We start from the raw sequence: 16,653 nt of genomic DNA, 5'->3' as shown, positions 1-16,653 counted from the left end.
ATATTATAACATAAATAATATATATAAGTATAATAATATTACTAATATAAGACTTATATTAATACTTCATATTATTATAATTATAATATGTATAGTTATTACACATACCTATAATAGTCTATTTATATTATAATTATAAATATCATAAATTATAATAATTTATAAGAAAGATTGTTATTATAATTTTAATATTTGAATTATTATTCAATTAATATTATTTATTTTAATTAATATGAAAATAATAATTATTATTATTATTATAATATTAATTCAATTATAGTAAATCATATTATTGTTAATATTATTATTAATTTTATTAATTAAATTATAATATTAAAATTGAAATTATTTTAATTATATTAATAAATTATTTATTAATTTAATAAATATTATTATTATGATATTATTATTGAATATTACCGGATAAATGCTTATTAATTATAAGTTATAATTATATTTTTAATGAACTTGATGTTAATATTTTCATAATTATAATATAAATTAGTGTTATTTATAATTTAATTATTGACTAATTATTTTGACTATAAACAATTTAAATATATATAATTATATAATTCTATTATTTGTAAATTAAAATTAATTAATTTAATAATTTTAATTGGTTCATTTTATTAAATATTAATAATTATAACTTAATAATAAAATAATTATTATTTTATGTTATTATATCATAATGCTTTATGACAAAATTAGGTATTAGTTTATTAAATTAATACAATAATAATTGTTTAAACATTTATAGTATCATAATTATTAAAACAATTATTTACAAATATAAATATAGATAATGGTAATAATATTATAAATTAATTAAATTTATATTTCAGAAAATGAGGGTTCACATAGGGATTCTCATCTAATATAAACTTATTATTATTTAATTTGTTACTATTAATAACAATTGTGACTATATTTGGATATTAATAATTATTTTAAATATATATAATCAGATTATATAATAATTAATAGTTACAATTATTAATTATTTGTAATAACTAATTACAATTTAATAAATTATTAGTAATTTTCTAATTATATAGTATTAAATTTATAAAAACTAATAGTCTAATATAATTATGATAAACTGATTTATTTTTTAAATCTTCAACTTCTTAATTTTTATATTAATAATTTATTGTAGTAATTATAATTTAATAATTATAGTAATAAGTAAAATATTTTTATAATAAATTAATTCTCAAAGTATATTAATAAAGTAATAAATTATTTTATTTCACCCTAATTTTAAAATTAATGAATTTATTAATATATAATTAATTAATAATAAATCATATCATTATCATTTTATAATATAACTATTATAATATATAAATTTATTATTGTTTTATTTAATACATCTAACAGTTATTAGTTAATTATATGCTAATTATAATATTATAATATTATAAATTATTAGTTTGTATACGAGCTTATTAGTAATTAATATAATATAAATATAAGACTATTAATAATAATAAATTATTAATAATATAATATAATTATAAATAATAATTATTTAAATATCTTAATTTATATATATGTTATATTTATATATAGTTATTTTAATACTTATTTAATAATTATATTTGAACATTTAGGATATAAATGTTATAATATAAATAAATTAATATTATAATATACAATATTTACTATAATTATTTATTTAATACTCATAAATAATTTTTATGAGGGCTCGTAAAACTCTTATTATATCACTGGCAATTGGATCAAAGTTATTATGTGTGAATTTTGTTGCTTTACGTTATTAGCTATGCAAATGTATTAATAAATTTAATTAAAATTCTAATACTAAAAATATTTTAATACTAAATCTTGTTTAGTATTAATTATATAATTAAATTAAATTATTAAATATTAAATATCCTAAATGTTCCAAAAATGATTAATAGTCATAGGAAAATTTGATAATTATACAAATATAATTATTTGTATTAATATTTATAATTTAAATATTATTATTGAAATTAGAAATTTCAAATAATTGTACTAATTTAGTATTAATTATTTAAAGAAAATAATATATCTTTAACAATATATTAAATAAATTCTTATTAATTATTTAATATAATAGAATATTAATTAATTAGTATTATTAATTATCTAAATATTAGTTTGATAAATTATACATAACTATTATTCAATTGTTTAATAAAATCAATATTATTATATAATTAAATTAATAATATAATAATATAAAATTTATTATATTATAATAAATATTTAATTTAAATATTTAATATATAATAATATTATATAATTAAATAGATTAAATATATTATAATGATAAACATTTACTTATTAATTATTATAATTTAACTATTATATTTAATTTATTAACTATTATTATATCTATTAAATTTAATATTAAGATTGTTATTAAATAGTCACAACTAATTTTATATACGTAATATTAATTGAATTGTTAAGAAAATTAATAAACTATAATTAATATAAACAATAATATTAATAATACATTTATTGATATTTCATAAATTTTTTATTAATAGTAGGAGATTTGAACAATTAAAATAATATAATATTAAGATTTGATATTAATAATTTATCATATTAACAATTTGAAGTATACAACTGCTCTAATAGTTATTTATTTATAATTTAATTAATATTATTCAAAATAATAATATCTTATTATTTATTATAAAAAATCTCCAAGCAACTCCACCTCTGCAAATTTGTAGCAATTATAATATGAATATAATTATAGTATAAATTATTTTCTATTATATATGATATATAAAAAATAATTATTAATTAATTAAAATTTATAAATTTGAATAAAGACAATTGTTAATTATAATTATGTATTAGATTAATTAAGTTAACTAATTTATTCTATTAATTAATGATTATAATCTATTCATATTAATTACTATTAATAGTTAATAATTAATTTATTTAAAATAGATAATTAATAGAATAAATAAACAATTGTTTATTACTTAAATTTTAAATTAGACATATAATATTAATTTGATTATTATAATTGTTATCATCATATACTTATTTAGTATTATAAAACAGTTGTTTATTAATTTATTAATAGTTTTTTAAATAATTTATTTAAATTATATGTTAATAGTTTAGTGATTAGTTGTTAAATTTAAAATTATTGTTAATTTATTTATTACTAAACAAATTGTGATTATGGATAATTATTCAATTTTATAATGATACTAATAATTATGTATTATAATTAATAGATTATAATTAATTAGAATTAATTATTTTTTGTTATTTAGGGTATTAATACAATGAATATTAATAGTGAATATATTAATTTTTCTAATAAATTATTTATTATAATTTAAATATTTATAATTTTAAATGATTATACTATTAATTATTAAATTTATTATTAATTATTTAGAATTTAATTATAAAATATTTTCATAATAATTTAGTATGTTTAATTAATAATATATAAATAATATTATATATGATAAAACTAATTAAAATAGTAATTTACATAATACTACTAATAATTAATATTATTATAATATAATAATTATAATATTTTTGTAATATTAGTAATTTTGTTTTCCAAAATTAGTTATGACTATTTGGTATATTACTATTATTAATATAGTTATTAATTAAAATAAATTAACAAATATTAAAAAATAAATATTTTTATCGATCAAGTTTAAATAATTATGATTATTTAAACATTTATCTATTTGAAATCACTATAACCTTTTGCTTTGTCGTAAAATAATTTTTTCTGTTCGTAGAAGCTTTTTTTTGAATAAAATAATACAAATTTATTATAACATTGATCAAATCTACCATCTTGTGACAGTTTATAATTACAAGTATTAAATCTTTTACTTATTAATGTTTGGAATATTAATAATTAATATTTTAATTAATAATTTATTTTTAATAAAATAACTTTAATATTTGACTATTAATAACAACTTAATTATAATAAAATAAGTATATACGTAAAATTTACTTTTCATAACTAATTTAATGATTTAATGATTAATAGTTAAAAGCATAAAAAACTATATTTTCAAAATAATAAATCAAAATAATATTAGTATAATCTATTAAATTATTTAATATTCTAACATAATGCTCCACCGAATGTTGGCATAAGTCCCAAGCCCATGGTAGTTGGTATCAGAACAGGTTCTGGTTAAAGTCATGTTCAGTTTGCACTCAAGGTGTTCAATAAAAATTAATTATTAAATATTAATTAATAAATCAATTCTATACTTCATATCAATTTATTAATCATAATTTAATAATTTAAAATAAATTATTTTAAACTAATTACTAAAATACGAATAATTAATAAATTGTATTTTAATTTATTATTTGTATAATATTAACTGAATATAAATATCTATTTATATATTATATTTATTGTATTATATTTATTAAATAATTAAAATTAAAATTAATAAATTAATTTAATAAGAATTAGAAAATCCTTAATATTATAATAATAAACATTATAATAATATATAGATTAATTTTAAATTATTATTCATAATAGATAATTATGAATATTTTAATTTAATTATATTTATTAATCTTAATTCATTTTTAATTAATAATTTTTAATTAGATTACTTTATTAATATATAATATAATATTAATAATAGATTAATTATTATAAATAATTAATTACAATTATTTATATTAGTTTAATCAATTATTATTAAATATTTTGCAAACTATTATTATTATTAATTATTTAATAATTATTAATAATTAATTATTATTTTGAAAATAGAAATATATTAATTTTCTATTTAATTAATTTTATACTTTATTGTATTAAACTTAATTAATAATTATATTAATTAATATAATCAATTTAATTAATTAATATTAAATATTAAAATAATTAAATAGAATATTTAAATAATTAAATAATATTTAATTTAAATAGAAAATTAATAGATAAATAATTATCTATTTTCTTATTATTTTTTAAAATTGCTTGTTAATATCGATTATTACTAATATACAAATAATTGCTTATATAACAAAACAAAGTTCTAATTATTATAAAATTATATAATTAAATATTTATTTATTATAAAGAATTGATAATAATTATTTATTTTAATTTTTATAAACTTATACTTGTTTTATTTAATAATATATTTAATTAATAAGTTAAACATTTCCAAATATAATAAAGCTTTTTTAAATTGTTATTATCTAATCAAATTATTTTTTGAATCTTGATAAGGGATCGATTAGTTCTTGATAAATTTGTAGAAGTTTGGCTACTGGAAGAAAAATAGATCAATTTTTTTGGCCAAGGGATCAATCGGGTAAGGGAGGAGATCGATCCCTTCTATCCCAAACATGCCATAAACCCATTTTGTTTTGAAAATTTGTTTGTTTTAGTTCCTAAATGAGTTTTGGCAAGGTAGAAGGTTGGAAAAATGTTCAATTTGAGATTAAAAGAATTTGATTAAAGTTAGGCAAAATTTTGTTTTGTCAATTCAAAACTTTTAATCAGTTCAAGGCTAAAATAATTGTTCATATAGTCATAAGTATTTGAACATATTTGGTAAAAGGATTAAATTTTAATTCACTTACTCATTAATTTTTTAATATTAATAAATTAATGTTATTTTATTTCAAAAAAGCTTATTTGAACTGAAGCAATTGTTTTATTACTAAACAACAGGTCAAATAAGTTGAAATAGTTAATTATTCAAATAATCATGACTATTTCAACTTGGTCTGCTACAAGTATTTGATGTAGGCTTTGGTTTATAGAAAGACTTTTTCAATCCAAGCTTCTTGTTACACTTAGAAATTTACTTTGGGGATTATCTTGCTATTTGGTCACATGTGGGCCTTTTATATATAACTTTGGAAGTTGGAGCCTTTTTTGACATTTAATAGCAATAATTTGTTCTTACTATACTTGAAAAGAAACAGTGACAAGGAAAATAATTGACTTTTAGGTATTTGTTAACTAATTTTATTGCTAATATAATAATATTTATTATAGATTTAAAAATATATAACAATTATTAATAAATTTATTATTAATTATTTGATTAATAATTTACTATAATTATAATAGTATTAATTTATATAATAATACAATTTATTATAATTATTATTAAAATATAATATATTTATTGTTGAATATGAATAGATTATAATAATTAATTAATAAATTATAAATAGTTAATAATTATCACTAAATAATTTAATTAATCAAATAGTAAAATAAATAATGAATACAATTATTATTTATAATTTTTGAGGAGAACAATTACTCATTAATTCTATTTTATTATAATATTAATAAATAACTAAATACTTACTAAGTGATTTCTTTATTAATAATATTAAAATTTTATTAATTTTAAAATATAGTATTAAATTATTTTTTATTATAACAAATTATATAATTCTAATTATTTTTAAATGTTTAATTATATAGTTATATTTAAACAATTATTAGAAATATTAATTTATAATATTTATTAACAAATTAAATTATAATTTAATATCATAACTAATATTTTTTATAGAATTATTATTTATAATAATCTAATTGTTATTGTAATTAGTATAAATATTATAGCAATTATTTGTTATACTTTTCATAATTAGAATTATGAATAATAATATTTATATTCATATAATAAAACCAAATTTGACTCATAAAATAATAATTTATAATACCAACTAGTATATACTATTTTTATAATTTGTATTAATTTTAATACAATATATAATAATATATATAATATAATATTTATTATTATTATATATTAGTTAACTTAATTTTAAGTTATAATAAATTATTATTATAATTAAAAATTGATATTTATTATAATATCAATTTCTTATATTAATTAAAATTAAAATTGTATATTATTAAAAATTATATAATTTATATGTATAATTGATTATACATATTCATAATTTATAAATATATTATATTTAATGTTATAATATATAATTATATTAATAAATAGATAAATCATTTTAATAATTTAATATTAAAATTAAAATTATTTAATTTAATTATTATAATTTCATATAATTATTCATATTATTTAATCAATAATATTTATTTATTTATAATTATTAATTATTTATTAATTTAAATAAAATAATATTTAAAATAAATAATTATTATGATTCATACATAATTGTAATATATTACAAGCTTAAATGGAATTATATATAATAATTAATATACTAAATTATATAATTAAATCATAAGAATTATTATTTATAAATTAACTATTAATTTATACTAGTTATAATATAATTTATAAAGATAAATAAATTTAATAATTAACTGAATTTAATAGATAATTAAATAAATTTACTCTAATATAAATATCTTTATTTAATTAAATAAATTAAATATACTCCACTAAATTATTTTACACTATAAAATAATCAATCAGAATATAATAATACTGAATTATTATTATATAGTAATTAGGATTATTAAAATTAAATATTAATTTTACTAGTTATATTTAACACTATAACATATATTTAGTAATAATATAAATTAATAAATTTATTATTATATTAATAATGCTAATTTAAAATAATAATACTTATTATTAATAAATATATATTATTTTAAACAAATAATAAAACTATTTAATATTAAAATAAATATAAATTATAAATATATAAAATAAATTATATTATATAACTTGATATAATAAATATTAATAATTAAGATAATTATTATATTATAATTATTACAATATATTTAATTATATATTATAAAATAGTTAAATATTTATTAGTTTTAATAATGTAGATAATTATTATTCATAATTTTATAAGATTTAGTAATATTTAATTAACAATATATATATTAAATAATAAAAATAAATCTGAATAATTAATGATTATTAAATTGAATAGTTAATTCAAAATATGACTATTATTAATATTTATACTAATAAAATAATTATATTAAAATAATATTCAATTAATTAATATTTAAATCTATTAATTAATAAATTATTATAATAATTCTTAATTTTTAATATTACTATTAATTGTAATACGTAATTATTAGTATCATTATAAAATTGAATAATTATCTAATTTATTAATATAATAATATATTATAGTTATATTACATTATAGTAATATTATAATTATATAATTAAATATTAAATAAACTTATTTATAGAAAAAATATATTTATAATATATTATAGTTTATAATTTATAATTTATCCATATAATTATTATAAATATATTTGATAATAATTATAAATCTGATAATATCTAAATTTAAGGTCATTAATTATTTGTAATAATTATAGTTATGACTATAATAAATTCGTTAAGAGTTTATTAAATATTATTTTAATAATACTATTTTATTCAAATAATAATTATTTAATTGTATATTAATTACTAAATTAATTTATTATATAATATTATATAACTATTTCAAATAGTTATTATATTTATCTTAATTAATATAATATTTAATTATATACCATAACGATCAGACAACACGGTGGCAAACTTAATTGAGGAGAATACCTGTATGTGGGAATGGAATATGATACACGAGATGTTTTCACGTGAGGAAGCAAAAGCAATATGTGCAATCCCCCTTAGCAAACTAGACAGGCAGGACACTTTAATATGGCATTTTGATAAAAAGGGGGAGTATACAGTGCGATGTGGTTACAAGCTGTTATGTAAACTATCATAGGAGAGTAGATTTGATCTAGTTTAAATTATTTGGAAATAAAAATTAATTAATTATTTAAAAAATACTTATTAAAATTTTATATAATTAATAATTTGAGACAAGCATATTGAACTAATAATTTTTAATAGATATATTAAAAAATATATAATATTTTAATATTAAATTATATAATAATTTATAATAATTATGATAATAAACATCCTTATAAATATATAATTAATATATTGATATAAATTATTATAATGATATTATTGTAATTTAAATAATTTCCAAATCATATTATTAAAATATATTTATTATAATACCGAACAAGTTCATATAATTATGTCCATTTGAAATATATAATTTTTATTAATATTTAAATAATTAAAATAAATATTACATAATAGGTTATAACATAATTATATTATATTTATAATTAATATTAATATATAATAATTAAAATCTTAATATAATAATAAGTTATAAATTATAATAATAATTTAAATTATTTTATATATATTCTAGTTAAAATGATTATCAACTCTTTTAGAAAATATTTAAATTTATTAAATTATAATAGGATATAATATAATATTTATATTATTTGATTATAAATATTATTATTTAAATATTTAGTTTAAATATATGGATTATCAATAATTTTATATCATTATCTTTTGCGTCTCCTTCAGAAATATAGTATTGAATTTCTAATATAGTTATAATTAGTTAATAATAGGTTATAATAAAATTCAATAGTATCCAGGTTATTATTTCAATTAAATTAGATAAAACTAATTATAACTAATTATTAATTGTATAAATTAATTAATAAATTTATTCATATAATTAAATTATAATAAGTTCTAGTTATTATATTATAATATAACTAGTTTATAAACTTATAATTGTTTATAATAATCTTATATTATAATATATACTAATTTATTATAATATTATAATATTTCTTAAAATATAAATTATAATATTGTAATTATGATAATTGAAATGATTAAGTTATTCATACTTAATAACTAATCATATATTATTTAATATATCAATATTGTTAATTAATATTATTTAAATTATAATATTAATTTATCTTGTTTAATAAATTTAATATTATATATAATTATTATATAATGATAATTATAATTTGTTTTATGACAAAACAATTTAATAAGTTATAGTATTAATTAATAATTAATTATTAATATTTAATTATTTAATTATAATATACAATATAATGATATTAATAATTATTAACACTAAATAATTAATAATAATTAATAATATTAATATTAATAACTATTTCAAATAATAGTATATAATAATTTTAATTAATTATTATTGATAATAATAACATCAATTATTATATTAACTAATTATATTTGATTAATATATTAATGGTTAATATTGTTATAATTAATAAATAAAATTTAATTATTATTTAAATTATTAAATAGTTTATTGTTATTGATTAATAAATAATTTATTAATGTTTAATAAATGTAATAGTTATATTTGATTAATATATTAATTTTATTTATAATATGTTAAAAATAAATAATTATAATATATTAAATATTTTATTTATCTTATATATTATGAAGATTATATGCTTATATAATTTTTGTTTAAATAACTAACAACAATAAATGATAAACTATAATAATATTTTTTAAATGTTCATTTAAACTATTAATCAGTAAATATTAATAGTTTAATTAATATTTAAATGTAATTATTTAAATGGTAGTTACAAATATTAAAATATAAATATTAATTTAAGTAACAAGTTCAAATCGTTATGACTATTTGAATAATTATTTATTTCAAATTGTTATGACTTTTTATTTTGTCATAAAACAATTATTATTTGAAATGATTTATTAACAAATATTAGATTAATTAATTATAAATCATTATGACCTTTTCTTTTGTAATAAAACACTTGTTTCAATTCATATAAGCTTATTTGAAGTAAGATAATACTAATTCATTAATATTCTAAAAATTAATGAGTAAGAGAATTAAAAAAAGAATATGTTTACCGAATAAGTTCAAATAGTTATGACTATCTGAACAATTATTTATTTCAAAACATTATGATCTTTTGTTTTGTCATTAAACAATTGGTTTTGTTCATGCAAGCTGTTGGATTATGGGGTCTAGCGATTTCTCTTAGGGACTCGGTATGTCGATTCATCTGGGTGGGATATCCCATGGTGGATCGAATTTCAGTGTATGGCAACCCAACCTGCCGAGGCTCAATGGGTGAGGTATCCCATGAAGACTTTGTAAAGCTTCTTATGTCCACCTGTCACTTAGTACGGGGCTCTACGCTACCAAAAGATAATAAGGAAATAGAGTTGCACCTTCACTATTAGCTATAGCTTTTGGTGTAGTGGTAAGCGCTTGATCTTGAAAACTAGTATCAGAGCTTTGGTCTCTTTTTGTAGGTTTAACCACCTTGAGAAAAGATCCTATGGCTTAATTTTGATTTTATGATGGCGGGGAAGTCCTCAAAGCTCCTATGGTTGACAAATTTGAATTTTATGAGTGAAGAATGAGGATGAAGGTGTTCATTATGGCCCAAGATTTTGGAGCATGAAATGTGATGGAAAAAAGGGCTTAATACTCCTTCCAAAGATGCAAAATATGTGAAGCAAATAATAGATGATGCAAAGGCTAAGTGCATTCTTTATGGAGCTTTAGATGATTACAACTTTAACTTGGTCTCAAAATGCTCAACCTCAAATGAGATATGGAGAAAGTTGGAAGAGCTACATGAAAGACAAATTTCCAACCAACATTCATCATGTCTCATAGCTATTAAAGAACCAAAGGTAACCTCTAACTCTTGTGATTCAAACTCTTATACTTTTGATGAGTTACAAGATGCTTACAATGATTTAGTAATTGAGTTTGAAAATATGCATTTGAAACATAAGAAAATGATTTCAAAATTGAAAGTTAAAAAATGATCTTTTGAAGAATGCAAAAAATATTTTAGAAAAAGGAAATGAAAAGCTGAAAATAGATTTAAAAACCTCTCAAAATAGAAATGAATTTTTAGAAAAAGAAAATTTTGATTTGAAAAAGAAATTTGATGAATTGATGAATGAAAAACAAAACCTTTTAAAGAATTCACTAAGTACTAAAATGATTAAATGCAATTTTTATAATTTTCGTGGTCATACTACATATACTTGTCCTATTAGAAGAAAATTCCCATTTATAATTAGACAAGTATGGGTTCCAAAAGGAACAAGAGACTTGGTGACTAACTCTCAAGGACCCAAAGCAATTGGGATACCAAAAATCAAATGAGATTGTCTCTTGAAGGTGTGCTAGAGTAAGGAGCTACAATGTGAGATTGAAGATTGAATACTCTAGACACACAATGGAGATGGGTAACCTCTAAACTTTTATTTGAAGAAGATTTGAATTTGGTTACCTATTCTTGATGAAATTTGAATGCTTGAATGATTATGCAAAATTTGTTGCCTATTCTTGTTAGACATAGAATGCTTAATGGATATTGGTATATGCTTTGTTGATATATCTTGAATATAGCACTTTTATTTGATATATGTGAGCATGAATTGAATATGCATTTATTTTGCTCTTAAGTATGCTTGAGATACTTGTTGAAATTGATTGTGGTGTTAAATTGCTTGAGCATACTTTTGTTGATGAATTTTTTATTGATTTGTGATTGTTAAACATGCCTATATGGCCATGATGCTTAAAATTGCTCAAATTTGTTTATAATGCTTGAATCTTATGAATTCTTTAAACTTGATTGTGTTATACATAAGTGTTTTAACTCTTAATTTGTGATTTTAGAAATTGATTATCATCTTATGCTTAAATTGTAAATATTAATGTTTGATTGTTCATCTCTTGATTTCTTATGAAATAGTCTTGAAATATGCTTTAATTATTTATCTTTATTAATTCAAGATTTGTTTCTTCTTTTGTATTGATGAATTGATGAACATTATGTGCTTAAATGGAATATATTGATTCTTTGTTCATCTATGTTTTTGTCAAGAAATGTACTCATATGATGATTGATTCAATTTGACCTTAATACTTGTGATTTGAAAGTGCTTAAATTGTCTTTTTTTTTTGTGAATTACTTTTGTGAAATATGCTTATTTTTGTGCTTAAATGTTTTATTAATTTTGTGAAATATTTTGGATCTTGTGCTCAATTGATATATTTCTTGATTTGTGATTTTAAATTGATGAACTACTAGTTGGTAAATGAAATATGTTGTTAGTTCATCTATTGCTCTTGTCAAGTGTGTGCTTTTGTGTTAAAAATTATTTATCTTTACTTGACATGCTAGCAACATGACTTAAGTAAATGAATTTCTTATGATGCTTATCTTTAGCTTAAGTCATTGATGATTATGGCCTATTATTTGTGTAGACATATTTATGCTTTTGTGCTAAAATTTTCTTAAATATGTTTTTGATGATAAATATGTCTTCCTTGAGTTTCTAGTTTTCATATGGCCTAAAATTTATTTTGGCATATTCTTTGGTGATTTATTGAATATATATGAATATTGAATATGTCTATCTTGTGTTCATGAATGATCTAAAAGGTTTGATTTTTTCACATTACATGAGAACTTTTGCTTTAGTGCCATTCTTGTGCTATTTGATGTTTAAATTGATATATGGCCTCTAGCTCAAGTATATATCTCCCTTGCAATTGGAAACTTATGCTTAGTGAATAAATTTTCTTTTGCCTATAATGACTTAGAATATGGAATTGTTTTCTAACAATTGGTATAATTTTTATCAATTGATTTTCTTGGTGCTTCTAATGAAAATCTTTTGCCAAGAAATTTTTCTAAGTCTATGCTAGGAGAACTTGAAATGAGCATGAATGAGCCTACATTTTTGGAATTTTAAGTATAGCAAGCAAAGCATGTCATCCTCATCAATCAAGCCTAGTTTTGCTCAAATGAAGTGGATTCGAGAATTCAAAGTCAAATGAGCACAACAACAAAGCTTGACATGGATGGAGGTAAATGTATCAACTTTATGATATGATGTATGAGTTTGAATACATATACATGATTGCTTTAATATGTGCAAATATATGATTTTGTGGTTGAATATATGAACACATCGCACAAATTAATCACCAAGACACTTGGTAGATATTGTTCTAATTTTTTTAAGGCTTGGATTGATTAATTCACCTTCATTAATATTCATGCCTATTTCTTGATTGCTTTGATTAATAGTTTTAATTGCATGAATATTCGTTTGAATCTTTGGACATGGATATGAGTTAAATAGATTGATTTCTTTGAACATGTTCATTGATTGAGTCCATTGAGATAGCATGTATCATATTATGTCTAAAGGTTTGCATTTTTTTTTTTTGGTATATTGCTAGACATGTTTCGAAATATTCTCGCATATGCTTGTGTGATTTTGTTTGAAATAAATATATGTTTAATTACTTGCATATGCTTAGATTAAGTACATTGTTATGCATTGAAATAATTTGGATTATAATTGAAAAATTATGCTTTCATTATTTCTTCGCTATAGCATATGTGCTCATCATGTTTGGAAAATCATGCTTATATATTTTTTGTTATGACATGATGATAATTGAACCTCATTGCTCATTAGTACTTATGATTTATTATATACATATGAGCTTTTGGTTCTTGTTTGGATATGATAGCTTATGAAAGGTTACTATTATCATTTATGCATGTATTGAATGAATCTTTCATATGCTTAAAGTATGTTTGTTCTATGAAAGTTGAATAAAATTGGCAACAATTAGTATCAAAATTGCTAAAGATTTTTTAACTTTCATAGATGCTTATTTATGCCTATCCTTGATATAGCTTGTACCTCTCATGCAAAATTGTGTGTGCCTTATATTGATCAATCCTTATTTTGAAATTGAGGAGAAATTTTAGAATACAATTTCGCTTATTTTGTCTTGTAATAACAATTGGTAAGCTTCTCGATGACATATCTTTAACAATTGGTATCCATAACAATTGGTATGAGCTTGTATGCATGTGCTTGAATTTATGCTTAATTGCTATTGATGTTTTAGGTTCTAAGCACATCTTATGATAGCATGATTTATGAGTAGATTGCATATCATTCATTATCCTTTACTCATAAATTTCATGTAGTAAATTTGATGACTTGTGCTAAAATGTCAAATTTGGATACACTTATACTTTTGTGCTTGAATAAATGTATATGAACTTCATTGTGCATATTACACTTGATTACATGCATTCAAAATACTCTTGATATTATTGGTGTCAAGCATTTTGTCTTATGCCTTGAATTGATCTCTCTTTCTTTTAAAATGACAAAAAGAGGGAGAGAGTTTAGAGATATTTCTTCTTGTATGCTTATTGCAATCGATATAAGAGTTTAAACATTTGGTATAAAGAGCATAAACAAAAGGGATTAGAAATGTTTCATGAATATATTTGTTAATGATGCCTTTTTGTGTTTATTTGCTTATTAATATGCTCATGCCTTTTTGCTATGACAAAAAGGGGAAGAAATATCATATAGACAAATTTGCTTGTGCTTGATAGACATATGTTTATGTGTGCTTGATTGCTATATATGCTCTAACATATGTTTGTTGAGTTGTGTTGGATTAGCATGTATTAATTGAGGGGGAGTTTTTCCATTGGATTAGGATGCACAAATTAAGGACGAGTTTTGCCATGCATTGTTTAAAGGGGAGTTTTCCAAAATGTTTTGTCAAAATCCTAAATGTTTCAAGGAAAGTTTTTCATCAAGCAAATTTATCTTTAAGTTTTGTCATATCAAAAAGGGGGAGATTGGTAGCCTTGAATTGATCCTTATTTTGAAATGACAAAACATTAAAGCTAAATAAACATGATCAAGATTTTGAAAAAGGATTTATTTAGTACATGTTCTTAAGTTTTATATTTTGGTACTAAATAAATAATATGATTTTCAAAGCTTAAACAAACCTTTCTTTGTTCTCATGTTTCTCAAACCAAATCTATCTTTAAAGATTATTTATTTGAGCTTAAATGAAAGTCCAATTTTATTTTTAAAGTGAACTTATTCATTTTGGACTTAATACAATTTTAATAATATTGGTTTTGAGAAATAGATTAACTTAGGAAAGTTGTTTTACAAGAACAAAGTTTTCCAACATTGAATTTATTTTATTTTTCTGTATAAATTCACAACGTTTTAATATTTGAAATTTATATGGTTGGAAAGGTCTTTGAGTCTACTTTCTGATGGATCAAACAAAATGAAAATCCAAATTTTTTAAGAAAAGATTTTAAATTTTTACTAGACATACTGCAGTTGTCTAATAACTGCACAAGGGGTAACTTTGAAAATTCACTATAATTTGTACATAGTGAATTAGGTGATGAACTTTATATGGATAGAAAGCCCTTTAAGTCTAGTTTCTAAATCTTGAAACAGTTTATAAGTTAGATTTGTATAACTCAACTTATAATCAAATTAGTGAGTAGAGTACAGAATGGGAAACAACCACCAGCTTGGACAGGATCGATCCCCTCTAGAAGGGATCGATTGTTTCCTCAAATAGAATGCCTCCCAAGATGAAAATCCAAAAAAAGGATCGATCCCCCCACATTGGGGATCGATCCCCTCAAGGAAGGGATTGATCGGGTAAGGCTTTTCAAGCACAAAATCGTGCTTGAACCAACATGAACCAATCGATCGCCTCAAGAAGGGATTGATCGGTTCTGGGCATGAAAACCTACAATGGCTACTTTTTCATCATTCCAACAGGCATTTCTTCACTCCAAGCTTCCCCAACGGATAGTTTCTCAATTTCTCTATAAATTGGGCAATCTAACACACCAAGAAGCAAGAG

Source organism: Durio zibethinus, chromosome 11, assembly GCF_047325235.1.
Source record: "Durio zibethinus cultivar Kanyao isolate XHJ-2024 chromosome 11, ASM4732523v1, whole genome shotgun sequence".
NCBI classification, from domain to species: Eukaryota; Viridiplantae; Streptophyta; class Magnoliopsida; order Malvales; family Malvaceae; genus Durio; species Durio zibethinus.
This window is presented reverse-complemented; position numbering follows the sequence as displayed.